The sequence below is a fragment of the Polypterus senegalus genome, chromosome 15 (genome assembly GCF_016835505.1).
Source record: "Polypterus senegalus isolate Bchr_013 chromosome 15, ASM1683550v1, whole genome shotgun sequence".
Lineage (NCBI taxonomy): Eukaryota > Metazoa > Chordata > Cladistia > Polypteriformes > Polypteridae > Polypterus > Polypterus senegalus.
In genome coordinates this window covers 94,652,812-94,667,424 of record NC_053168.1, presented here as the reverse complement: position 1 = coordinate 94,667,424, position 14,613 = coordinate 94,652,812, and positions in this window count along the sequence as shown.

The following is a 14,613-nucleotide window of genomic DNA, read 5'->3' as shown; positions in this document are numbered from 1 at the left end:
TGCCAGCCTGGGTTTTCCCCACCTTTAAAGGGCTTGCCCTTTGTGGGATATGATGAGGCAGTCCCCACACCCAGGTGGCCAAAATAAGAACCCAAGGCGTCCCCTGACGCACTTGGCTCTAGTCTGTGGTTCCCGGACTATTTTTCCCCAGACCTTTAAAAGGATGATGGGTCAAGCATAGTCAAGCTTTCTCCAACACGCCCCAACTGACCCCACTCGGCAACTTGGGAGCGGTACTTACCCATCTGACCGGTTGTTGGTATAGGAGTGTGTGTCGAGCCTAGGTTGAGGTTTATCCTCCTTTCTCTCCTGGAGGTTATCATCCTGCCGACTACGCCACTGTAAAATGAAGCCACTCGACACACGTATAAAAGGTTTGGGGCAGCCACCCATATAATATTCCTAGCTGCAAAGGAGTCTTTTAAGTTTCAGCACTGATGTAATCAGTACGGAGTCCAAAACAGAACTGCTCAAGGGTTGCAAAGATGGCGGTTATAAATGATCAAACAGGAAGTGACATTAACAGGAAGTGATGTTGGTTGATCGGAAGTGATGTCTCTGACATCAGTCTGGGAATCGGGACAGGAAGTGACAATCTTCTGGGCCGGAACTGGAAGTGACGCTTTCCTGGGCCGGAACTGGAAGTGACGCTCCTGATTCAGATAGGCTTTCCCGCGCTGGTCTGCAGAGATAGCAAGAGAAGGTTTATTGCACCCCGCCTCCCTGGCCTGGCGTGGAATTACTATTACTTGGTCCACACAACGCCCTCCTATTCACACGCAGGTGACAATATATATATATATATATATATATATATATATATATATATATATATATATACTGTATATTGTATGGGATGCCAGGGGCCACGACCCGGCCGGGACGCCTTGAGGGACCGGAAAATGGTCAATGCCCACCCTGGATCACGTGGGAGCTGCCTTCCTGGTTGCTTTTGGGGCCACGGGTAGAGGGCTTGGAAGCCCAACCCTGTAGGGACCTGTGGTCACCGCCAGGGGGCGACCCAATGCCTTGTGGACCCTGGACCTCAGCACTTCTGCCACACCAGGAAGTGCTGGGGGGAAGAAGAAGAGGGACACCTGGAGAGCTTTCAGGAGAACTACCGGCATTTCCGCCACACTGGGGCGTGTCCAGGGAGGAATGCCGGGACACACCTGGAGCTCATCCGGAATAACATAAAAGGGGCCGTCTCCCGTCAGTCGAGGCTGGAGTCGGGTGGAAGCAGGACGAGGCAGGAGAAGAGAGAGAGGAGGCAGCCCGAAGGAGAAGGCATTGTGTTTGTTGGCCAGGACTTTGGGGTTTCTGTGTGCACTTTGACTTGTAAATATTTGTGTAAATAAACATGTGGTGGTGATTTACAACATGTCCGCCTGTCTGTGTCCGGGCCGCGTCCACAATATATATATATATATTTATAAATATCTCTCGATTAACTTTTGTGGAGGTATTTATTGGGTTGTGGTTATTGGTGCACTGTTTATTTTTGTATATATACTTTTTTCTGTATGTTGAATATTTTTGGTGAATGCGATATTATACACTGTTTGGAGGAGCAGCTTCCTGACTGGGATCACTGCTTCACATTTTGCTTTTGTGTCTATATATATATATATATATATATATATATATATATATACAGTATATTTATATGTATATACACTCACCTAAAGGATTATTAGGAACACCTGTTCAATTATCTAATCAACCAATCACATGGCAGTTGCTTCAATGCATTTAGGGGTGTGGTCCTGGTCAAGACAATCTCCTGAACTCCAAACCGAATGTCAGAATGGGAAAGAAAGGTGATTTAAGTCATTTTGAGCGTGGCATGGTTGTTGGTGCCGGACGGGCCGGTCTGAGTATTTCACAATCTGCTCAGTTACTGGGATTTTCACACACAACCATTTCTAGGGTTTACAAAGAATGGTGTGAAAAGGGAAAAACATCCAGTATGCGGCAGTCCTGTGGGCAAAATGCCTTGTTGATGCTAGAGGTCAGAGGAGAATGGGCCGACTGATTCAAGCTGATAGAAGAGCAACTTTGACTGAAATAACCACTCGTTACAACCGAGGTATGCAGCAAAGCATTTATGAAGCCACAACACACACAACCTTGAGGCGGATGGGCTACAACAGCAGAAGACCCCACCGGGTACCACTCATCTCCACTACAAATAGGAAAAAGAGGCTACAATTTGCACAAGCTCACCAAAATTGGACAGTGGAAGACTGGAAAAATGTTGCCTGGTCTGATGAGTCTCGATTTCTGTTGAGACATTCAAATGGTAGAGTCAGAATTTGGTGTAAACAGAATGAGAACATGGATCCATCATACCTTGTTACCACTGTGCAGGCTGGTGGTGGTGGTGTAATGGTGTGGGGGATGTTTTCTTGGCACACTTTAGACACCTTAGTGCCAATTGGGCATCGTTTAAATGCCACGGGCTACCTGAGCATTGTTTCTAACCATGTCCATCCCTTCATGACCACCATGTACCCATCCTCTGATGGCTACTTCCAGCAGGATAATGCACCATGTCACAAAGCTTGAATCATTTTAGATTGGTTTCTTGAACATGACAATGAGTTCACTGTACTAAAATGGCCCCCACAGTCACCAGATCTCAACCCAATAGAGAATCTTTGGGATGTGGTGGAACAGGAGCTTCGTGCCCTGGATGTGCATCCCACAAATCTCCATCAACTGCAAGATGCTATCCTATCAATATGGGCCAACATTTCTAAAGAATGCTTTCAGCACCTTGTTGAATCAATGCCACGTAGAATTAAGGCAGTTCTGAAGGCGAAAGGGGGTCAAACACCGTATTAGTAGGGTGTTCCTAATAATCCTTTAGGTGAGTGTATATATATATATATATATATATATATATGGATTTCACTAGTTTGTGTGTATTTTACTTTTTCATTTGGGACTTCCAGGCAGCACTGTAAATTACTTTATATAATCCATTTAATTACTGTTTTTGTGTGTCCTTTGCGGTATTGGACTGTGTATTAATATATAAATTCTGCAGGACATTATTTTTGATTTTTCTTTAAGTGCACTGATAAATAAAACCTCACTTTATTTTTCAAAAAAACCCAACCCTTTTTTTGTCCGTGTCTCCCTGTCTTACACCATCATCCTGGTCACACTCAGTTCCACGTACTAGATACCTAGAGTGTAGGCTAGTGATTCCAATTCCCACTACATGGGGTGTCACATCCACCACCCCTCCACACAATTGAAAAGGCTGCCAGACATGCCAAGGATATTGCTGTAAACTCACACCAAGAGTCATCTCAGTCCACAGATTTTCCCTGTGGTGACTACCAGTGGCCAGCTGCGAAATCCCTGCCATTTGGAATGCAAAAGCCTTCAGAAGCAATGTAATGCTAGACTCCCTGCTGCTTCTGATCACTGCAAGCAGAGTACTACCTGGTGATGTCAACTGAGTTATCTCTCTCACACAGAACCCACAGTTCTGTGCAGTTCTACTGCACAACAGATCCCCTCGTAATAAGCATCTGTTCTTGGTGTTTAAGCTAGTTTTGCATCTATCTACACACTTCCCACTTTTAGTTTGTTCACTGGCCATGTGTAGCTGCGTTTTCCAAAGTTTTTTAAAAGTTTTAGTTAAACTTCAAAGTAAAACAGTTCACACAAAAAAGAAAAAATTAAAATAGCAAAAATTTGAAAAGTTCTTGTTTAAGAGAAGTTCTGTTCAAAGCTTATAAATCTTGTTACATTTCTAATCACTTCTTGTTACAAGTCACTTCTAAACATTTCTGAACCATTTCAAAACATTTCTGAATCATTTCAAAACGGTCAAAAAACTGTATGCTTATTCCATTTCTAGGCTGAAAATGGGTCTTTTAAGTCCATGTGTACTGGGACCTATTCTAAACAACAACTGACACAATTAACAAACTGTATCTTAGTTATAGCAAGAAATTTCTACCTCTTATGAACTTACAGGGTATAAAAGGCTATACCATTCTCTATGGCTATGACTAAGCAAACACTAATATGAATTTAACTTAACTTAAAGCATTACTTTCTAACTTATGTTTCCGGACCCTAATTGCAGGAGCGGAGACAATTATTACACTTTACTTCAATATGAGCCAACTAACTTTACTTTTACATTAACTATTATTTTCAATTCATTACCAATAACACCTCAAAAAAACACTTAAAAAAGTTCTTATTTCAAACATTTGCTGTTTCTTGAAGCAGGTACAGTTTATTCACAAGTCTGTCCAGTATAATAATAATAATAATAATAATAATAATAATAATAATAATAATACATTTTATTGAAATAGCGCCTTTCCCATGCTCAAGGCACTTCTCAGAGTTTAAGAAAGAACGGCAGGGTATACAGTATATAGCATTGTAGTAAACCAGATAAATAAATAAAGAAGAGTAAAATACTAAATTCAGAGAAAGCCTAACAGACAACATTATTGATGGTCTAGCACACACACATACAGGTTACATGAGCATCTTGACAGACAGGTAAACTGAAAGAAAGGTAAGAAAGTCAGGTAGAGCTAGAAGCCTTCCTGAACAGATGAGTTTTGAGTTGTTTTTTAAAAGAATTCATGGAGTCAGCTGACCTGATTAATTTCAGTAGGTCATTCCAGAGTTGGGGCGCTATACGGCTGAAGGCCCTGTCACCCATGGAGTGTAGATTAGTGTGGGGCACAACAAGATTGCCAGAATCAGAGGACCTTAGTGGGCGGGCAGGCACATAGTGATGGGCAAGGTCACTTAATGTAGTTTGGTGCAAGGTCGTTTAAGGCTTTGTAGGTTATTAGTAGAATTTTATATTTGATTCTGTAAGACACGGGGAGCCAGTAAAGGTGGGGCAGGATGGGTGTGATGTGCTCGCTGCTGCTGGTTCAAGTAAGGACTCTTGCAGCCAAGTTTTGAATAATTTGGAGCTGTGATATAAAATTAGAAGGGGCACCTGCCAGTAGGGAATTACAATAATTGATGTGGGATGTGATAAAAGCATGGACAAGTTTCTCAGCATTAAAAAAGGAGAGGAAGGAGCAAACACGGGATATGTTATGGAGGTGAAAGTAAGAAAGTTTCTTAATGTGATGTATGTGGGTGGAATAAGAAAGGGAGGAATCAAAAATGACACGCAGATCTGATGAGATCACCGCCAAGATGGACTGGGAAAAAGCTCATTTTATTAAGTTGCACTTTAGTCCCAATTTGCAGGAGTTCAGTTTTTTTGCAGTTTAATTTTAAAAAGTTCTGCTCCATCCAGGTATTAACTTCACTGAGGCAGGTTGTGAGCTGAGAAAGCTCTGATGAAGTTCCACTTTTAACATTGAAATAGAGTTGAGTATTGTCTGCATAAAAATGATAACCCAGTCCATAGCTACAAATAATATGGCCAAAGGAATACAGAAGAGGAGAGGTCCGAGAACAGAGCCTTAGGAACTCCTTGTGTGACTGGTACTGAGCCAGATTGCTGTTGCCAAGACTAACAAACTCTTACCTATCAGTCAGATAGGACTTGAACTACTGGAGGGCAGTGCCAGGGATACCCAGCATGTTCTCCATTCTGGAGAGTAGAATGTCATGTCTGACAGTGTCAAATGCTGCACTGGGGTCTAATAGAATTAATATGCTGGTTTGTCCAGAGTCTGCTGCCATAAGCAAATCATTGGTTACCCATAGCAGAGCAGTTTCACAGCTGTGCCATGCCCTGAAACCAGATTTAAAGGGTTCCATCAAATTATTAGAGGTTAAGTAATTGGTGAGTTGGGAGGCTACAACATGCTTAAGAACTTTTGACAGAAAAGGTAAGTGGGAAATGGGCTGAAAATTGTTAAGACTGTCAGCATCAAAACCAGACTTTTTTAACATTGGGGTTACAGAAGCAATTTTAAAAGTGAGCGGCACAGAGCCAGTGTCAAGGAATGAGTTTATTATTGTTGTAATGGTCGGGATTATGGCATGAAGGCAGGATTTAAGTAGTGTGCTGGGGATGGGGTCCAGTACAAAAGTAGTTGGCCTCATCTTACAAAGCAGGTTATTAACAAACGCAGATGTGACTGGTGAGAACTTAGAGAAGGAGCTGGATGGAGTGGGAAAACAGGGAGAGATATAAACAGATGATGTATTTATGTTAGTTGAATTATTTAGTTCTTTAATTTTGTTATGAAAAAAATGGAGGAATTCCTCACAGACTTCAATAGAAGAGGTAGTTGGGCTAGATGCGGGTTCGAGTAGTTTATTATCTACAGAGAACAAAACCATTGGGTTGTCATGGCCACTTTCTATTATTCTGCCAAAATGGGTGTTCTTGGCAGCAGTTAGTGCTTCTCTGTAAACTCTTGGGTGGACAGAGAAAGCTTGGATGTGCATGGTGAGGCCAGTCTTACATGACATTCTCTCAAGGCATCAGCCAGCTGCTTTCATAGATCGCAATTCTGAGTTATACCAAGGAGCTGAACATTTAAAGGAAACCTCCTTATGTTTTAAAGGAGCTGTTTTATCTAATGCTGAATGAAGGGCTGAGTTATAGTGGTCAACAAGACTATCTAGTGTTGATGGAATAGGTGAAGACAGTAAAAGATCAGAAATAGATCCAGAAAGAACAGAGGGACAGATATTTTTAAGTTTTCTGTAAGAAATTTGTCGTTTACAGGTAAGACGTGGGAAAGGTAATGAGACAGTAAAAAGTACTGCTTTATGGTCATGAATCCCAAATCAGTGCTGTAAATGTTGGCAACAGATAGTCCAGAAGTACAGATAAGATCCAATATATGACCACCAGAGTTGGTGGGAAAATTAACATGTTGTGTCATGCCAAAACATAGGAATTCATTTCTCAGTATAGATGTACTAATGTCAATGTGGATATTGAAATCACAAAGAAGGAGCAGGAGCTTAAGTGGGTTAAAAGTTCAGTCAGATCAGATAAGAAGGATGCCTTGTATTTTGGAGGACGATAAAGAACAATGAGTGAGGCAGGACCTGATTCCGTTATTAGTTTAAGAGCCAGACACTCTAAAGACAGTGGACATTCATTTCAGACTCTTTTGATGTGTAAATCCATTCTGACAATTACTGCAAGTCCACCACCTTGTATTCAGCTGCAAGGCTCTGTGAGGAAAGTGTATCCAGAAGATGTCGCCTCCGTGAGAGACGTAAATTCATTCTGTTTTTGCCAAGTCTCAGTTAAACACAGTATGTCAAGTTTGGTGTCAGTGATGAATTCTGACAGCACCAATGCTTTGCCATTGATGAGATCTCGAATTAAACAGAACAATATTAGTTAATGAGACTTCTTTTTGCACAGAGCCATGATCGGAGTTTATTTTCACATACTGTAAATTTGGCACACTGACACTTCTATTTCCAGGTCCATGAGTAGGACGGCATATTCCTGAGCAAATGCCGGCGGTGGTCTTTTCATTCACAGCCTGGCGGTGACAGCGACCTGACCTGTGATGTATATATTTCAGCCACCACAAAATACCGGTGTCTTTTAGGAAGTTCCCTTTAGACCATTTGCTCTGGACAAACTGTTTAATATGAAGGAGTTTGTCATGAGAGTATTTTAGCATGATACTGAGCAATACTTATCTGATAGCAGTGGAGAAGCAGCACAGCACAGCAGAGCCAGTAGGACAGGCGGGTGCGGTAGCGTAGATGAGCGGTGAAAGCAAAGCAGCAGAAAGCATAGCAGGAGGAGGTAGCAGGATTTGGAGGTTCCAACATACAGCCATAAACAGTAATGCTGGGTATTACAGGTGTGATAACCCCAGAGCCACAAGCCAGGTGGGTATGAACATCACATCTGTTCTTAGTCATACAGCACAGTAAAATGAATTGGGAGCAGATCAGCATAGCAAATATAATCAAGGAGACAGATCATCCCAGGCTCCTAGATCGCCAGGTAAAAAGACATGTTCATAGGTCTCGTCCTGTGATCCGCAGATTCAGTTGTTCCCAAAGTAAAGTCCATAAAATCGGTAAAAATTAAACCAAATCCATACAATTCGAGTCAGCTGCATCCACGAACTATACATACAATAAAGAACATGAAACAAGCGTAAGAAAATGTAGGATTAAGGGGAATTTTGCGTAAAGTGTTTTTAACAGGGTGGAGCGGCAACAGCATGCGTGCGCCAGGGTCCCCTCCCTGAAATGCAAAAGTATGCTGCACACAAACTCTTCTGACTGCACCTTTGGCATCTGGCATTATCTTGATGTGTAAAACCTATTACCCAGGAACTTCGGGGTGCAACATCATATACAATTATAACAATGTCCCCTGCTTTAAAATTTCTTATTGGTGCAAGCCATTTTTGATGTTCTTGAAGTACTGGCAAATACTCTTTAGACCATCTTTTCCAAAACATACTGGCCATTTTCAGAAAAGAGTCCAGGATGCATATCAGGTTGTGTCTTCATTAACAGTAAGTGATTGGGTGTGAGTGGCTCCAAATCATTTGGGTCATTTGATGTCTTTGTGAGAGGTCTGTTATTGATTAGTGAATCCACTTCACACATCATTGTTTGAAGACTTTCATCATCGAGTCTTTGTTGGTTTAGCATTGAGTTTAGAATCTTTATTATGTTTCTAATTTGTCTCTCCCATACTCCACCTTGATGAGAGGCTGATGGTGGATTGAAAATCCATTTGATATCTTTCTGCATCATAGCATTGCTGATATTTACTTGCTCAAAAGTTTTAATTGCTTCTCGTAGCTCTCTTTCTGCTCCAAAGAAGTTTGTTCGATTATCTGAGCACATGATTTTAACTTGTCCCCTTCTGCCCATGAATCGGTGTATGGCATAGATACAAGAATCAGTGTCTAAGCTATGTGCAACCTCTATGTGCACTTAGTTGCGCCCACAATGTCCGATTACTTTATGAATGTGCTGCAATATGAGAAAAGCAATATGTGAATGCTCAGGAAGATTGCAGAATATTTAGCTTGTTCGGGCATTGCAGCTTTGTTGAGTCTTCCTCCAACTATCAGTATTCTATCTTGTAAGATCAGGTCAAGTTTATAGATTTGACTGTTCCTTTTTACACAAGCATTTTTCTTTTAAGTCTTTAATTCTTCTGGAAATTCTTGTGTATAAGCTCTGTTTCAGCTTTAGCCAAGTCTTCTAGAGAAATTGGACTTGGATTTAAAGTCATTTTATACCTTTTCGTGTACCCTGTGATTGCTAATTTCTGTTTTTCTGGATTACTTTTAGGTTGACTGACATCTAGTTGAAATATGTTTCTTTCATTTTTTAAGTGCAGCAGTATGTCTTTAATCTTGAGGGGCCAAACAACTGCTTTCTTTAAGTGTAGCCAATCCGAAAAGTGAGTGATTAGTTTGTTGATGGGCTCAGTGACCTCTACTTTTGTCATATTAACTGCACAGATTTTAATTTCTGCATCATCTTCAAAGAGTGAATCATTTAGTTGATCTGGTCATTTTAGCCACTTTCGTTTGGGCTTCAATAAGAAACTTGGACATCTTGTGACCCTGTGGTGCTTTTGAGAAAGTTTTCTATGCTTAGCCCTCTGGATGCTTGATCAGTCGGATTAAGGACAGATGTGACATACCTCCACTGTGAAGGCTATGAGTGATCTCTGATCACAGAGATTGTTGGTAATACAGTGCATCCGGAAAGTATTCACAGCGCATCACTTTTTCCACATTTTGTTATGTTACAGCCTTATTTCAAAATGGATTACATTAATTTTTTTCCTCAGAATTCTACACACAACACCCCATAATGACAACATGAAAAAAGTTTACTTGAGGTTTTTGCAAATTTATTAAAAATAAAAAAATTGAGAAAGCACATGTACATAAGTATTCACAGCCTTTGCTGTGAAGCTCAAAATTGTCCTCAGGTGCATCCTGTTTGCCCTGATCATCCTTGAGATGTTTCTGCAGCTTAATTGGAGTCCACCTGTGGTAAATTCAGTTTGCAGTTCATGTCAGAGCACAAACCAAGCATGAAGTCAAAGGAATTGTCTGTAGACCTGCGAGACAGGATTGTCTCGAGGCACAAATCTGGGGAAGGTTACAGAAAAATTTTTGCTGCTTTGAAGGTCCCAATGTGCACAGTGGCCTCCATCATCCATAAGTGGAAGAAGTTCGAAACCACCAGGAATCTTCCTAGAGCTGGCCGGCCATCTAAACAGAGTGATCGGAGAAGAATGGCCTTAGTCAGGGAGGTGACCAAGAACCAGATGGTCACTTTGTCAGAGCCCCAGAGGTCCTCTGTGGAGAGAGGAGAACCTTCCAGAAGGACAACCATCTCTGCAGCAATCCACCAATCAGGCCTGTATGGTAGAGTGGCCAGACGGCAGCCACTTCTTAGTTAAAGGCACATGGCAGCCTGCTTGGAGTTTGCCAAAAGGCACCTGAAGGACTCTCAGACCGTGAGAAACAAAATTCACTGGTCTGATGAGACAAAGATTGAACTCTATGGTGTGAATGCCAGGCATCATGTTTGGCGGAAACCAGGCACCGCTCATCACCAGGCCAATACCATCCCTACAGTGAATCATGGTGGTGGCAGCATCATGCTGTTGGGATGTTTTTCAGTGGCAGGACCTGGGAGACTAGTCAGGATAAAAGGAAAGATGACTGCAGCAATCTACAGAGACATCCTGGATGAAAACCTGCTCCAGAGAGCTCTTGACCTCAGACTGGGGCAATGGTTCTTCTTTCAGCAGTTCAACGACCCTAAGCACACAGCCAAGATATCAAAGGAGTGGCTTCAGTACAACTCTGTGAATGTCCTTGAGTGACCCAGCCAGAGCACAGACTTGAATCCGATTGAACATCCAACCTGATGAAGCTTGAGAGGTGCTGCAAAGAGGAACGGGCGAAACTGGCCAAGGATAGGTGTGCCGAGCTTGTGGCATCATATTCAAAAAGACTTGAGGCTGTAATTGCTGCCAAAGGTGCATTGACAAAGTATTGAGCAAAGGCTTTGAATACTTATGTACATGTGATTTGTCAGTTTTTTAAAATTTTAATAAATTTGCAAAAACCTCAAGTAAACTTTGTTAACGTTGTCATTATGGGGTGTTGTCTGTTGAATTCTGAGGAAAAAAATGAATTTAATCCATTTTGGAATAAGGCTGTAACATAACAAAATGTGGAAAAAGTGATGCGCTGTGAATACTTTCCGGATGCACCGTAAAGGTCTTGAATTGAGTACTTTTATTTGAAATGTATTTTTGCACTGTGGTGCTGTCAGTTCAAAATGTAGATTCTTGTAAGTGCATTTGAAGCTCATCTTTTAGCATTCTGTCCATTTTAACTGCCACAGTGGCTGCTGTCAGCTCAAATCTTGGAATCTTGACATGCTTCAATGGTGCAACTCTTGACTTGCCCATCAGGAATGAACGATGATTTTTCCCTTTTTTCTTGGTTAAGACAAGGTAATTGACAGTGCCATATCCATCTTCACTGATATCTGCAAAATGGTCCATTTGTGCTGACTTTATGGTTCCAAACCAAGCAGGTTTGATGCATCTGTTCACTTTTCCATTTCTGAATGTGTTTGACTTCTACTTCTTCATCCCTTCTAAATTTCTCTTTGCATAAGTCTCTTAGAATAAGCTTTGCTGACAGTATAGCAGGTGCTTGAAAACCAAGGGGATCATAAAATGAGCTAAGAATAGACAGAATACCACACCTTGTAGAGGGCTTGTTTTGTAACTTAATCTGAAATTTGAAACTGTCCATTTATGTGCACCACTGGACGCCCAGGGTGTGTTCCATTGGAAACAGACTGTGGCTCAAATCTAAGTCCTTTTGTTCAAGAGCTTTGTCTTCTTCAAAAATCTATATATATATAAAAGTCAATGTGTGTATGTATGTTCCAGCATCACGTCCGAACAGCTGGAGTGATTTTCATGAAATTTGGTACACATGTTTCTCATTGGTCGACTAAAAATACTGTAGGGTGAAATCAGCCCTTAACCCACCCCCTTCTGGGTAGGGTGGGGGGTGATCTTACATTCTTGTATGCATGTTATTATCCAGTTAACACTCGGAATGATAACCAGAGGGCGAACTGGAGGTGACTGCCAGCATTCTTTATGTTTAAGCACCACCTCGCCCCTGTTGCTTTTCAAATTAAATACAGTTCGCCAGTTCCGGGCGTCAACTGGACGATAACATACAACACCGCAAGACAAGCATATTAGTGAGTCTTTATTCATCCATCCATTATCCAATCCGCTATATCCTAACTACAGGGACACAAGGGTCTGGTGGAGCCAATCCCAGCCAACACAGGGCGCAAAGCAGGAAACAAACCTCGGGCAGGGTGCCAGCCCACTGCAGAAAACCCACGCAGACACGGGGAGAACATGCAAACTCCACACAGGTAGGACCCCAGAAGCGAACCCAGGTATATTGGTTGTTAATTTATTTTTATTTTTAAAGTAGTTTTTTTTAATTATGTTATTCTCAAACAATTAAAAAAAACTTTGTTTTCCTCCCAGGCAACGCTGGGTATTTCAGCTAGTAGACAATAAAACTGCTTTTTTTCTACTCACCCACTTAGCCAAATAAAATCCCCCTTTGAGGCATAGAGCTTGGAGGTCCTTTGCCAGCTTTATTGCTTGTTCTTCTGTTGCCACCGACTTTAAGTAGTCATCCACACAGAAGTTATTGAGAATGGTGTTAATAGCTTCCTTAGGAACTCCGCCGACGCCTGGTCCCAAGCCAAGGGTGAGAAAGGAGGAGGGTGGTCGGCCTGCCACGCCGATCAGAATCGGGAAACCAAAGAAAATAGGCAAGAAACTGCATGGATATACGACTTAATCACTTACAAATAAATGCTACTGCATCGGGGATCAGGGATGCTGGTGAGAAGTGTGCTACTGGCCAAAGACCCAAATTAATTACACCAAAATCGGAAATACGATTCGCTGCGTGGAATGTGCGAACGGGACATCACGTCGGTCAAAAAGAAATTATTGCCAAGGAATTATCGAAATGCAAAATATCGATCTGTGCGCTATCAGAACTGCGGCTCATGGAATCCGGGACAATGAAGGTCGATCTGCCAACAATCGATGAGACGATGACGCTATTCTATTCCAGTGGTGACAAACGAGAGGCTGGTGTTGGCTTTATGGTCGATCAACGGACTGCCGCTAGTGTTATCGCATTCCATCCGATATCTGAGCACCTGGCAGTTATCACTATTGATGGAACGATCAAGACCCATATCGTATCCGTTTATGCCCCAACTGAGACCAGCCCGGACACGAAAAAGGATGAATTCTACGATCAGGTGCAACACACACTGGATACGATACCCCAAACCGAATTAATTATACTCGCAGGCGACTTTAATGCACATACGGGTGCAGATCGAACCGGATGGGAAGAAACAATAGGCAAATTCGGATATGGGGAAATCAATGACAACGGAGTATGCCTTTTATCTTTCGCAGCGTCAAACAACTTGACTGTCGGCAACAGCATCTTTCGTCACCCCCTCAAACATCAACTCACGTGGCGAAATCCATCCGGCAATGATGCGGCAATGTTGGACTACGTTTTGGTCAATACTAGATTCAGATCAACACTCAAAGACGTACGTGCAATGCGTGGACCCAACTGTGGATCAGATCATTATCTTATCCGAGCGAAATTGCGAATGAAATTACAAAGAGCGAAGAAAAAAGGCGTCACCACCAATTAGGAGGAACTGGGCCTGTCTACGAGACCCAGCAACCGGACAAGAATTCCAAATCGCGTTATCCAACAAATTCGCAGCACTCACAATACCAGGCGATATCGAGGCAGAAGAAAAACAACTATCGGAGTCCATTGTAGGGTGTGCAATGGAACTGTGCCCACCCATCCATTGATGGACGCAGCAATGGATTTCGGACGATTGTCTCGACCTCATCGACCAGCGAAAACTAATGAAACACGTCGATTTCGAGCAGTACTGACGATTAAACAAAGAAGTTCAACAGAAAATGAAATCAGAACGGGAAGCGCACTGGAATAACGTTGCGGCCAAACATGAAAGAAGCAGCGTCGAGACACGAGTACCGGATGCTGTACCAGACAATCCGACAGTTAGGTGGCAAAACTACATCAACGAATGACAATATTAAAGAGTCGGATGGAACTTTTGTGAACTCTCCTCATGAGCGCCTGCAGCGGTGGAGAGAATTCTTTCACCAGTTGTACAATCATGATCCGCCACAAGGTCCAGTGCCTGAACCACCAATTATCGAGCAACCGATGAATCAGTTTTCCGATACCGAACCAACAATCAACGAGGTGAAGACGGCAATAAAATCTCTGAGAAATGGTAAAGCACCGGGAGGAGATCAAGTAACCGCCGAGATGATCAAAGCCGGAGGAGACATCTTATTACAACAACTCCACGTTCTCGTAGCACATATATGGTGGAAGAAAGCAATCGTTGTGCCTATTTTGAAGAAAGGTGACAGTCAGGAATGCAAGAATTATCGCAGTATTAGCCTCCTCTCGATCGTCAGCAAAGTTTTTATGAAAATCATACAATCGAGGCTACAGAAACATCGAGAAAAAACATGTTTGA